Genomic DNA, 12,319 nt, shown 5'->3' on the forward strand with positions numbered 1-12,319 from the left:
TAAATTTTTGAATAAATTGTACTCTGTAGGCTGTAAGTAGTCAGTATTGAATTATTGGTTGTTTTTGGATACACAAATGGTATAGAGGTAGTGGAATCAATTACCCTTGGAATCAAGTTTCTGGTGTGCAGATACTTGCATTTAGGAATTCAGACATTTTGCTTTATTGTATATATTTTTTACTTCATTTTAGTGTTGATCCCACAGACATTCATGTCAATAAATACATTGACCAGAATGTCTGAATTTTCAGCCCACACTTTAAATCCTTATGCATTTTAAAGTAAAATGACTAAATGCAGTTTGAAAATATATCTTCCCATTGAACTCTGGTTTGTTTTAGTTTACTTTTTTGATATCTCATTGGCAGGGCTCGACAAATCACTGTATCTACTTGCCCGCCCCGTTCACTGGTGGCACGCGCATGCACAATGCAGGTCTTGCACATGTACAATGTGGGGCTGGCGAGTATGTTTCGCCGCCGTTTGTCAAGCCCTGTTCATTGGTATCATTTTGACATCTCAGAACTGGTTTCTTTGGTACTCTTGTTCTAAAATTTCAGTATTGTTGTCTTATTTTTCTTGGGTATGTGGCTGACCTACCTTCTATAGATCTAGGTTTGTCCGACATGGATAATTGAAGATCTTTCTTCAAAGGTGCAAAAATAGTTCTAATAAAAGTTTACAATCTCACAGTTAATTAACTATCTAATTGCAAAGGAACACATTTATCAGTAGCCACAGCTACGGATGCTCTTGGGGATAGCTTTTCACAAAAGTGTAAAAGGTACTTCTGTTCTGGAGGGTCAGGTTTTCTCCCATTTGAAGACTTCATGCCATCAGTAGATGTTCTGTTTTTGTTTTTTAGGCTTTTAGCTCTGCTTTGCTATGAACAGGCTTATTCTTATTGCAGAACCTTTTATAATTTGTTTCTGTTTCCAGTCTATTCTCCCAGCTCAGAATTTTTACAAGTACATGATTCACTTGTGCTAATGGTGCTGATCTTAGTACAGCATTTCTGATGAGAGTTGCACTGAAATTCTGTCCAACAGCAGCATTGAATGCTTTGCTTTCCTGCCCCATCCTCTTTCTTTCCTTTCTTGGGGTTTAAACTTGAACTATAATCTCCACAACAGAGGACTGGATACAGTTTCTTTTTTCCTATTCAATCAGCTGGGAATAGTGACTACAGAACATCTCTTCTCCAGCCATTAGGTGTGGAGTAGAGTTTGGACAACTAACAGAACTGTCTGTCCCACATGGCAGTATGCATCACTACCATTAGTGCTCATAATTGCTGCAGTGACAGACAAGCTGTCAGTCAATAAAAATGGTAGCTTGGTTGCAAATGATCATAACTTGATTACATTTATAATGTGCAAACAGAATAAAGTCCAGACCAATACTTGGTACTTTCTTAGAAGTCAGTTTTGCAAGGCTGAAAACGGTTGAGTCAGATCAGCTGGGAAGGAAGAGTTTAATCAGATATGTGACTGATGAGTAGAAATTGTTTAAGAACACTTTCCTAGATGCCCAAAACTTCACAGCCTTACAATTGAGGAAGACAGCCTGGTTTAAAAAACATGAGGGGATGAGGATGTGAAGGTCTCACTCACTCTCTCACACACGGAAGTTGGTAGTGAATATATATCAGAAGCTAGGAATTGTAGAAAAAAAAGGAAAAAAGCTATGGCCAGCAAAATTAAGGACAAGGAGGATTTTTACACAGTAAAAGCTTTTTTATTCAGCATGTTGGAGGAACAGAGTGTGCCAGTAAGTGGAAAATGTCTGGTTAACTAGGAGGGAGGGAGTGCAGGGCTGGAATGTGGGAGGAGGTATAGGACATGGGTTCCATGAAGGAGTTTGGGTGTGAGGGGGGGCTCTGGGCAGGATGTTGGGTCGTGGGAAGGGTTTCATGGTGTCAGATCCTGGGGGACATTCATCTCGGCTCCTGCAAGTAGTAGTGAATCAGAGGCAGCAGTGTGGGGTAACAGGGGGTCCCCAGGAGTGGGGCTTGGGAGCGCACTGGTTGCTGGCTTCGCCCCTGGAGACTATCGAGTAGTTGTGTTACTGATCATATTTGATCCAGTTATACGAATATTCAATTACACGCTATCTAACATCCCTAATGTTCATCCCTTGGATGAATGAACAGGGAAATCTTAACTACCAGTAGAGCAGTTATTTTACCTCCGTATCTTCTTCTGATATGTATAGTTGAAGAAGGATGTTAAATTGGAGAGGATTCAGAGAAGGACTTGAGGATATTTAAAGGATGAGAAAACGTGTTAAAATGATAGACTTAAGCGGTTCATTTATTTAGTGTAACAGAGTTAAGGGGTGACTTGATTAGTGTATATAAGTAACTACATGGGAGCAAAAATTTGATAATGGGCTCTTCAATCTTATGTGATCCAGTGGCTGGAATTTGAAGCTAGACAAATTCAGATTCAAAATAAGGCATGAATTTATAGACAGTGAGGGTAAATTAGCCATTGGAGCAACTTACCAGTGTTTGTGGTGGATTCTTCATCACTGGTGACTTTTAAAATCAAGATGGGCTGTTTTTCTATAAGATATTCTTTAGGAATCCTTTGGGGGCGAGCTCTATGGTCTGTGATACACAGGAGGTCAGACGAGATGATCACTATGGTCCCTTCTGGCCTTGGAATCTATGAATAAGTAATTTTGCTAGATATTGTATTTTCCTCTAAGTCCTAGTAAAATTGAAACACAAACTGAAGTTAAACCCTTGTGTTTATTATTTTAAAAATACTTACCAGTGACCCAGCATAGGGGGGAGGGTGGGAGTTTGTTACCAAACTCCAGCAGCCACTAAAGGACCATGAGCAAAGAGCCCAAATTCCATGGTGACCAGATGGGCAGTGGGCTGCCTAGTCAGAGCTAGAATAATACTGCAATGGTTTCATGGGTGTTACAGCTCTGGTGAGGGGTGGGGAGAGAAACCACCTCTCTCTTCTTTGCAGACTGTTTCAGACCCAGCTTCCCAACAATGTCCGCTGCTGTCGTAGAGGCTCTAACCTGCCACAGCTGCTGCTGCTTCTTCCCCCATAGGGAAAGCCCCCAGTGTGCATGAATCTGAGGCACCCTTTGCCCATGCCCCAGAGGCGCCATGCTTTAAGAACTTACAGGAAGCTGAAGTGTGCTCTACTCTCACTTACCTCTGTTTCTGCTGTGTTGCTCTACTCATATCCTTGAGCTACATTCCTGAGACCACAGAGACTGAGTGATTGCTGATTGGGCAGCTCACCCCCAGTTCCTTTTTAAGGCTCTTTGTTTCCTGGGGAGAAGTCAAGAAGGAAGCATGGGCTAGTGAATAGGTGTAGAGTAACCATCGTTTCAAAGTGTGGAAATGGGACACATGCAGGAGTCCTGCCCCTTGCTCCTCTTCTTTGCTTCAGGATCCATCCCTTGACCAGAGCTGTCCTGGTAGCCCAGGCTGCTGTGGGGAGCCCTGGATCCTCTACCTGCACTGGACAGCAGGAGGGGAGTTCACAGTTACAGCTCTGGACCTGGGTCTCTGCCCCCCAGGGGAGTGCTGCCTGGGATAGGTGGAGGGTCTGGGATTCCAGAGCACCTCACAGTGGCCTGGGTTCCCTGAGTGGCTCTTAGTACTGCCTGTTTTCTAGCTTCTGACCTGGCTAGTATAGGGGCCCACGGTGAGGTACTCTAAAGCCCGTCTCAGCTCCCCTCGCTTCTCCCCCTCCACAGAAGAGGCTGGTGTTGCCTGTGAGCCTTGGGCAGGCATGGAGTGGTGCTGTAGGAAATCGAGGATAAATTCTGCGCTGGAGTCATTTAGCCTGGGACTGGACCTTGAAATGTACATTTTTGCTCTGCTCTGCCCGATTAGGGATAGGTGGTCACCCACAGAGTGCTGGACTGGGCCTTCTCCTGAGGACCTGCTTGAAGGCCTTGAGAGACCTAGAGTGAGTTGCCATGGGGGTGACCCAGAGCCTGCTTGTGTGACTTCGGGCATGACACTTCAATCTGGTTATCTCCACTGCCCATCTCTAAAATGAGCATATTTTCCTACCTCACAAAGGTGTTACGAGGATAAAGTTCATTAAATGATTGTGAGGAGCTTGGCTACTGACTGATGAGCCTGTACTTTGACAGTCAGGTTTGTACGTACCAAAGCTTTGCGCATTTGCTCAGTGCTAAACACGCAAGTTGTGCGGAGCTCTGATGGATTGATAATTCTGAATGAGTTCTTCCTACCTGGGATAATTTATAAGTCACTCTCTCGCTAATGCTTATTTCCCAATGTATCTTATGCCCAGTCACACTGCACCTCTCTGAGCTAGCAGCAAGGAGTCCTGTGGCACCTTACAGACTAACTGAAGTGTTGGAGCACAAGCTTTCATGGGCAAAGACCCACTTCGTCAGATGCGAAGCGGGTCTTTGCCCACGAAAGCTTATGCTCCAACACTTCAGTTAGTCTACAAGGTGCCACAGGACTCCTCGCTGCTTTCGCAGATTCAGACTAACACGGCTACCCCTCTGATACTTGACTGTCTGAGCTGTACATCAGGAAGGCTTCAGTGTCCTCTTCATTTTGGAGATAAGCTATCTGGAAGCCAAATGTTCCCTAAACATCCATCTAGAGACACTAGACCTTAGCAATGTTTTCTGTTGGGAGGGCAGCTTATGAATGGAGGAAATGTATTTTACAGAAGATTTTGAAATAACTGAGCTTTTTAATATACTTTATGCATGACCCTTGAATTTTGAATGGTAGGGTTTTTTTAATGTTTTGCTTGTAAAGAGAGCTGAGAATTCTTCTTTGTTACTCATGAAGTGGTTGTTAAATACTTGTTCTCTTTAAAAGCCTATCCATTTGAACATGTACAGTACACAGTTGAAAAAATGTCTTTGATATAGTCTGAGTTCTAGTACTTATTTTATCAGTAGAAATTGTGATCTAAACTTGTTCCCCCCTGTAATTAGTGTTCTCTTTTCACATAGGTGTAAATGAGTACTACAGGAAATGATGCATGCTGGAAAAAGTCAAAACTCCTGGGGTAGATTTACTCAGTATCCATCACAGAAGTGATCCTTGTTTCCACAATACAAATATACAGCAGTACTCACAGAAACATTTTTCCTATATGTGGTCTCATTGACTTTTGTTGTGCTTGCCACTCTATAAACTCATTCTCAGTGCTTGTTCCAAAAGATGATTCAAAAGCCAGTTTTGCTGTAGCAATTAATTTCCTGTAGTTGCTGTAGTCTCAAGGTTTCAACTTTACTTTTCTTCTACCATTGCTTTGAAGTTTTTTAAACTAACAAGTTATGCTGTCAAACTGATAATAAGTTTGTTAGTTTAAATAATTTAAAGTGATAACATGACTAAAAAATTCTTTTTTGCACCCATAGAAAATTGTACAGGAGCAAAAGTGGCTATTTTTGCAGCCATGGCACACTTATTCAATTAGCTGCTGTTGACTCAGGAGGCCTTAAACAAGATTTCTATGAAGTATTTAAACTGACATGTAAATATACCAATGCAAAAGATCAATCCTATACAAACAGGAGAGATTTCTTCCCTTGCATTAAACCAAATTGGAAATTGAAACACAGTGGAAAGATACAGTGATGCTATGGTAGATGTTTTTAGGGAGACAGAGTATTCAAATGGAAGTAATGTTTTAGATCTGAAATATGCTCCAATACTATAAAACAAGAGCAGGTCAAAATTTCAGGTTGATGAAAAGTAGCTTTAAAATGCCCAAAGAAATTCAAATTTGGTTTTGATTTTGTTTGTCGAAAACTTTCAAAAACGTTAATGGAAAAAGTTAGAGAAGCAAAATGAACACTTTCTGACCCGCTGTATATCATATTGAAAAGAGGCATGAAATTTGCCAAACTAGATCAAAGCAACATTCTGTCTAAACCTTTATCCCGTCTCTTACAATCACAGATGTTGAATGCCTTTCTAGGAAGGTGTTAAAATGTGATTCAGTTACATAGCACAGTTCGGTGCTTTATTGGCAGTTTAAATACAGCTATGTCAATAGTGCAGAAAATATGCATTTCATCACTCTCCTAAACTCCCACAGAATTTGTCACCTCCCCCACACTTTGTACATTCTCTCACTAGGGCAGCATAAATTGGGAAGTATGAGCAGCACATTTAGCATTGGATCCTAATACTGTTACTGACATCAAATATTGATACTACAGGAATGAGGTGGTGGGAGCAGAAAAGAGAGTTGGCGATTGGTTTCTGTTCTTCCTCATGAGCTCAAATGTGTAGATGTGAATTCACAGTTGTATTAATGCTTTCCACAACAGTCCAGCAGTGAGGTCATATCTCATTTACCTGGACACACTTTCCAAAACTGGGGGAGAGAGGTTTGGGAAAATGGCTTCATCTTTAAAAATAGGGTCCTCCTCTCTGTGCTGCATTTTTTTTATGGTGAGTTCTTAATTCCAGATGGCAGTCTGTTAGTGCACTGAATCATAGACATTGATAGCTGAAGGGGAAAAGAGGTGGGGGAAATAACTAAAATGTAACACATCATAAGGCATTTAGTTGGACAGATCCTGCATTGGATAAATATGTATTTGCCTGGCTTTGTTTTATATTGGATCTCTTTTACTTTAGATAAAAGGTAAAGGGGAGCTGTCAATATGTTCACTTCCTTTTAAATATCCATTTCTTAGATAATCAATTTCTTTTAATTGCAATCCAAGATGCCAAAATCTCAAATTGTATCAGCATTGTGAGGATTGGATCACCGCTTTTAAACAAAATCTAAGCTTACCTTTTTGTCTTGCTTCTAACTAACTGTTCCTTTGGTTTTCACCAAACCCCTGTCCCAGACTGTGGTATGTAAGCAGCGATATTAGGCAGCTTCTGTGCTGATTATTGGATTTTAACTTCCCAGTTTATTTCTCCACGCTGTCTAAGGTGTGAATGCCTTTCTTAAAAAGCAAACAGAAAACCCAGCAACTTGAAGCCCTCGAATTTTGGTATTCTAGGCACTACCTCTTGTAACAATCTCCCTTTTAAAAGATGTTGAATTTTTATATTATGGCTACTATCTGTTGTTAAGGTTTGTATGCACTTAAGTTTTGCCTATTGCTGTGCTGGCAAAAAGCCTCCTAGGCTCAGGATATTATTTGCCACTATATGGGGCAGGGAGCGACTAGTCAACTGGACAGTAAACTATCCGATAAAGCATTTGCTTACGGGATAGTTGACTAGTCGTTCACATCCCAACTGCTGACCACGTTCTCTTTCTCTCCCCACCAGCTTTCATTCTCAACTCGTTTAAAGACACACACAATTTCATTTTCTCCCTTATTATGCCTGCAGCCAAAAAAACCCAAAGGCCCAAACACCAAATCTGAATGGCCAATACCGTATGACCCTCATCCCTTTGAATTGTCCTGATCCTATTGTTTGCCATCTTGATTGTGTCATAAACATGTTGTTTAACAAATTAATGTGACATCTGCACTATTTAATCTTGGTTGCTCTATGTGAGGCAAAAAAAAATCACACATAATGTTGGTAGAATCCAAATGATCAGTGGAAGAAATACGGTGTGCCCTTTCATCCTTTTTTGCTTGTAGTCCTGAGATCTTGAAGCTTATTTGCTTTGCCGTACATGCTATAATAAAAGACCTAGACCTAGAACTAGAACAATAAAAGTTGCGTGAAATACTTATGCTGCTCAGAAAGTGCAGTGTATGTTCAGCTGAACAATTTAGTTAGTAGAGTCCCTTGAATGACTAAATACGCAGAACCTGCATGGGAAATGGAGTATTTGTAAACTCACTTACACTGCTACTCAAGTGAAATTTTCTTGCTAGGCAGCCTGCAAAGCAGTTAGGATTGGGACTCGGTTTGTGTACAGTAATAGTATAATGAAGTCAGAATTGGCTTTTAGAGTCTGATGAATGAAAGTCCACAGTATAAGGCTGCAGCTTTCTGTGAGACACACATCTGTGCTATAACAAGAGAGGGAGACCAGGTTTAGACAAATGCTGGAACTAGGGCTTCAGGAAAAGGAATGACTTTTTCTTCTAGCTTAGATTAAATATTTATACAAATGAACTTTTCTTTTCAGCTGCTCATCAGAATTGCGGCTGCACCACCAACTTGGCTTTGAATTTTGTTCTGATTGCCCAACAGGGCTGTACATGGAGAGAGTGTTGCAGAAGAGCAGCTTAAACAAAACATGTTTGTTTTACAGCCGAACTAGAGGCTTTGGATTTTAGGGATGAAAATTAAGTGGCCTGGGGGGAGGGGAAGCGGGGGTTTGAGGGATGAGGCAAAACAGAGGAGGAAGTAAATCTGGAAGAGACAGGATGGGAGTAAAAATGAATGTTGATATAAAAACTTCTGGAAGGAAAACAGCACACAAAGATGAGTGAGAAGTAAAAGAGTGGAGTATTATTTTGGAAAGAGTTGTGGTAAAGGGGCTACTTCCCTCTTTCAGCAGACACTCCAGCAACTGCTGCTAATTTTTTCTAGTACAGTTAAACACAGTTTGATTAGGTGTAATCTTTCATTGTTAATCATCCTTAATGCCTTGCTGCTTGAGACTGAAAGGGCTAAGAAAATAAAGATTTACAGGGTGTCTCCTGCTGTAAGTCGTCCCAAGGATACATCCCTTCTGCACTAAAGTCATTGATGTTTGTAGGAGCTGTTGTGTTAAGTCCTCCCATTCCTTGCTATTAAGTCGTGTGCGCATGCCAAAAAAAAAAAAAGTGCAAATGGAAGTCAGCTGCAGGAAAAAAATTCTCCACTTTAAGTTGTTTCAGTACAACTCCAAGTCTTTTTGGAACATAGCTTGGACTTACAGCAAGGATGGCCTGTATAATGAAGACAGTGCCATGATTGCATGTGTCTTTGACCTATCACATTTGCCTCTGTTTTTCTTAAAGGATGTAAGATCTGCTTCCAGTCCTGGGACAGAACTTTTCGGATCTGTTTGATAAAGCAGTTCTTTGGAGAAAAAGGGAACTCAGGTTACAAGTGTGTTGAAACCATGACTGACTTTGTCCCTGCTTGTGGCAGCATAGAAGGAAACAGGGAAAATTGGAATAGAATTAGTGGTGGTAAAGGGGAACTAGGGTGAAGACGGTGCAATGCTGAATGTGCAGAATGGCTGTCTTTATTAATCACAAAAGTGTGGTGTTTCCCAGATGTGACTACTTAGAATGAATAAGAAGTTCCCACTGTGTGGGTTTTTTGTTTTGTTTTGTCTTATTAGTGTTGTGTAGGCAACATTTTGAAAAAATGAAAGGAGTTTTGGGGTTTTCCCTGAAGAATGCAGTTCTTTATAGATTAGCAGTGTCAGTTATGTGCTGTTGCAGTGAAATGCATGAACTGTAACTCTGAAACATCATTTCCCCATCTCCTTCACAGCTGCCCCTCTCTCCAGAAGCTAGTGGCATTCTGAATTCTGGTGTATATTTAAAAATCTTTAGGACAAGACATAAATTTAACGCACACATATATAACTAGTTTGCAAAATAAAGCATCTCCAGTATTTTGTAAAGCACTAGGAATTTCAGTCATGTTCTTATAACAGATGGTTAAAATAAAAACAAAAACAAAAAAATCAAGTGTAAGATGTTGCTGTTTTGAACTAGTGTAAACTGGAGTTGGCTAATGATTAGAGAGTTTAACTGGAACTTTTTAAATTTAAACTGTGAGAACTGAATAGTTACATTATTTGATAGTTCTATCAGTCAGGGATATTACAGTGCTGTTAACATAACATAAAAATAAAATAGCCTTATCAGACAATGGACTTTCTAATCTGCTATCCTATCACAAGTAAAACAGTTAGAAGCTTTTTGAACCAGAGACCTGCTTTGTTTTGCATTTTGTGCAGCATCTAGTACAATGAGACACTGATACTAATAGGTGCACTCAATAGTCCATTTATATCTATTGTGGCAAAGTTAGTGCATAAATTATCTAGGGAAGAGATTCTTTCTCTAACCCCTGGCAGTAGTTTGTTTGTCAGAAGTATGAAGTCAGAAAATCCCATGACACTTTCATATTTACACTAGCTAGAGTTACTATTTTCCATATAAATATCTGATCCTTTTTTTTTAATCCTCTTGATGTCTCAACGTCAGTGTTACTAATACAGGTTGCACCTCTAAAATCTGGGTTTCTCTGGTCCGGCAACATCAGTGGTCGGGCGGGGAGGGGGAGCGGGACGGGCAGGGAGCCTGCACCTGGCTCATCTGGGCTGCAGGGGCAGGGGACGGAGGGAGGAGTTGCCAGAAGCCCGCACATGGCTCAGCTGGGCTGGGAAGGAGCCAGGAGTTGGTGGGCAGCTCAACTGGGCTGTGGGGGGAACCAGGAAGCCCATGGGGGGGGGAGAGGAGGCTGAAATGACCCTCCTCCCCCCGTCCGGAAAAATCCCTCATCCGGGACTAGTCAGGTTCCAGGGTGCCAAACCAGGGAGGTCCAACATGTAGTTGGTTTCACACTTGAACTTACAAATACAATCAGTTTTAAATTTTGGAACCTGAGATGAATTTCAGAGAAGTCTGTTTTTATACAGGATTGTCCCAAAAGGAGTTAGCTTAAATAAAATACACAGACTAAAGTAAATTCTAGTTGTATGAAGGAAGAGTTGAAACGGTTAACTATTATGTAAGAGAAAATGCTGTCAGGAAACTCTTCAATAGTTCTTAAATGAAATAGATGGGAAAATACTGCTATTCAAAGTAGTGCTTCACAGCTAAATTTGGTGAACAATGTACTGCTACTGATGTGTCTGACTAGAAAAGTTGCATTTCAAGTGTTTGCATACATTCTCTAGTTTAATAAACGGTAGAGGAAGGAATAAACTGCAGTTCAAGTCAGAGTTGTTTTACATTGTGTTAAATGTCTGCAGGACATCAGTACATGGGTTTTTTTTGGTACATCTAATTTCTCATTGACACCATAGTTTTGAAGTCTTTTTTTATTTAATTTTGCATATTTAAATGTTTTAGTTTAATTTTGCAAATTTGTTTTAGTTATGGTTGTTAGAGATTTATGGGAATTGTGAGCTATGCTGTTCTGATGCATGTGGATTTTTTCTTGATGCCAAATGGTTTCCCTTCCCTCATCAATTTAATGTTACATATTGAACATTACATGAATATTTGGAGAGAAAATGGTGTGTACGTGACATCTTGTAGGTTGGAGATTTAGTGTTTGTTGCCCAGTGTGAATTGCACACTGCTTAGGCATTGTTTTAATACTTGAAGGCTGTGCCTAGACTGGCCAGTTTTTTCTGGAAAATCAGCCGCTTTTCTGGAAAAACTTGCAAGCTGTCTTCACTGGCCGCTTGAATTTCTGCAAAAGCACTGACTTCCTACTGTAAGAAATCAGTGCTTCTTGCAGAAATGCTATTCTGCTCCCATTCAGGCAAAAGTCCCTTTTGCACAAAGCTTTTGCGCAAAAGAGCCAGTGTAGACAGCTCAGATTTGTTTTCCGCAAAAAAGCCCCGATCGCGAAAATGGCGATCGGGGCTTTTTTGCGGAAAAGCGCGTCTAGATTGGCACGGATGCTTTTCCTCAAAAAGTGCTTTTGCGGATGCTCTGTTCAAAAATGCTTTCAACGGAAAACTTTTACGTTAAAAGCATTTCCGGAAAATAATGCCAATCTAGACGTAGGCGAACAGGATTTATGACTTGAGATAAAATGTTAAAATGTGATGAACCATAATAGTGTGATGGCTCTCTGTACCAATTGCTGCTATACCATCTTTTTCTGTTCAGCACATTCTTAATAATAAGAAAATTAAATTTAAAACAACTTGGCTTTAGGAAAAGATCAAGTGATTTCGATATAGAGGAAAAGGTAGTATTGATGGAGATGTCTAACTTTCCCAAATGTATTTGAAAACTGGCTTTGTAGAATGTTATGTTTCTCACCCTTTTCAAAAATTGGCAGTGTTTTTCCCACTATGGTTACAGAGAAGATGATTGCTTCAAATGAAACTTTAGTTATTAGACAAGGAGAGGATTGAATTGAGGTTCTTTCCCTTAATCTTTCTTCATACCTGTTTCTCCCCCTGCCCATCTTCCAAAAAACAAGGCTGTGATTTCTGTATGGTTGTCAAGTAACTGCTGCTTTTGGATCACCCAGGGCTTGTCTACATGGGGAACTTGACCAGAATATCGATTGCAGAATAGCTAATTATTTTTGTAATTCTCCTTATGTAGAAGAGAACTCGGGGGGGTGGGGGGGGTGGAAACCCCCCAAATATATGACATTTTAAATGCAGGTCTTGTAGTTGCGCTGGTTAGAATAAAGGAACAAACAGCATGTA

At 40.5% G+C, this 12,319-nt stretch overlaps 1 protein-coding gene across 1 annotated transcript in view; it reads left to right on the top strand.

Annotated features, from left to right (window-relative positions):
* Positions 1 to 12,319, top strand: part of IGF2BP3 (insulin like growth factor 2 mRNA binding protein 3) — a 179,633-nt gene that overhangs the window by 101,734 nt on the left and 65,580 nt on the right. The gene's annotated exons all lie outside the window — the stretch shown is intronic.

This window comes from Pelodiscus sinensis, chromosome 2 (assembly GCF_052426305.1).
Source record: "Pelodiscus sinensis isolate ZL-2025 chromosome 2, ASM5242630v1, whole genome shotgun sequence".
Taxonomy (NCBI): Eukaryota; Metazoa; Chordata; order Testudines; family Trionychidae; genus Pelodiscus; species Pelodiscus sinensis.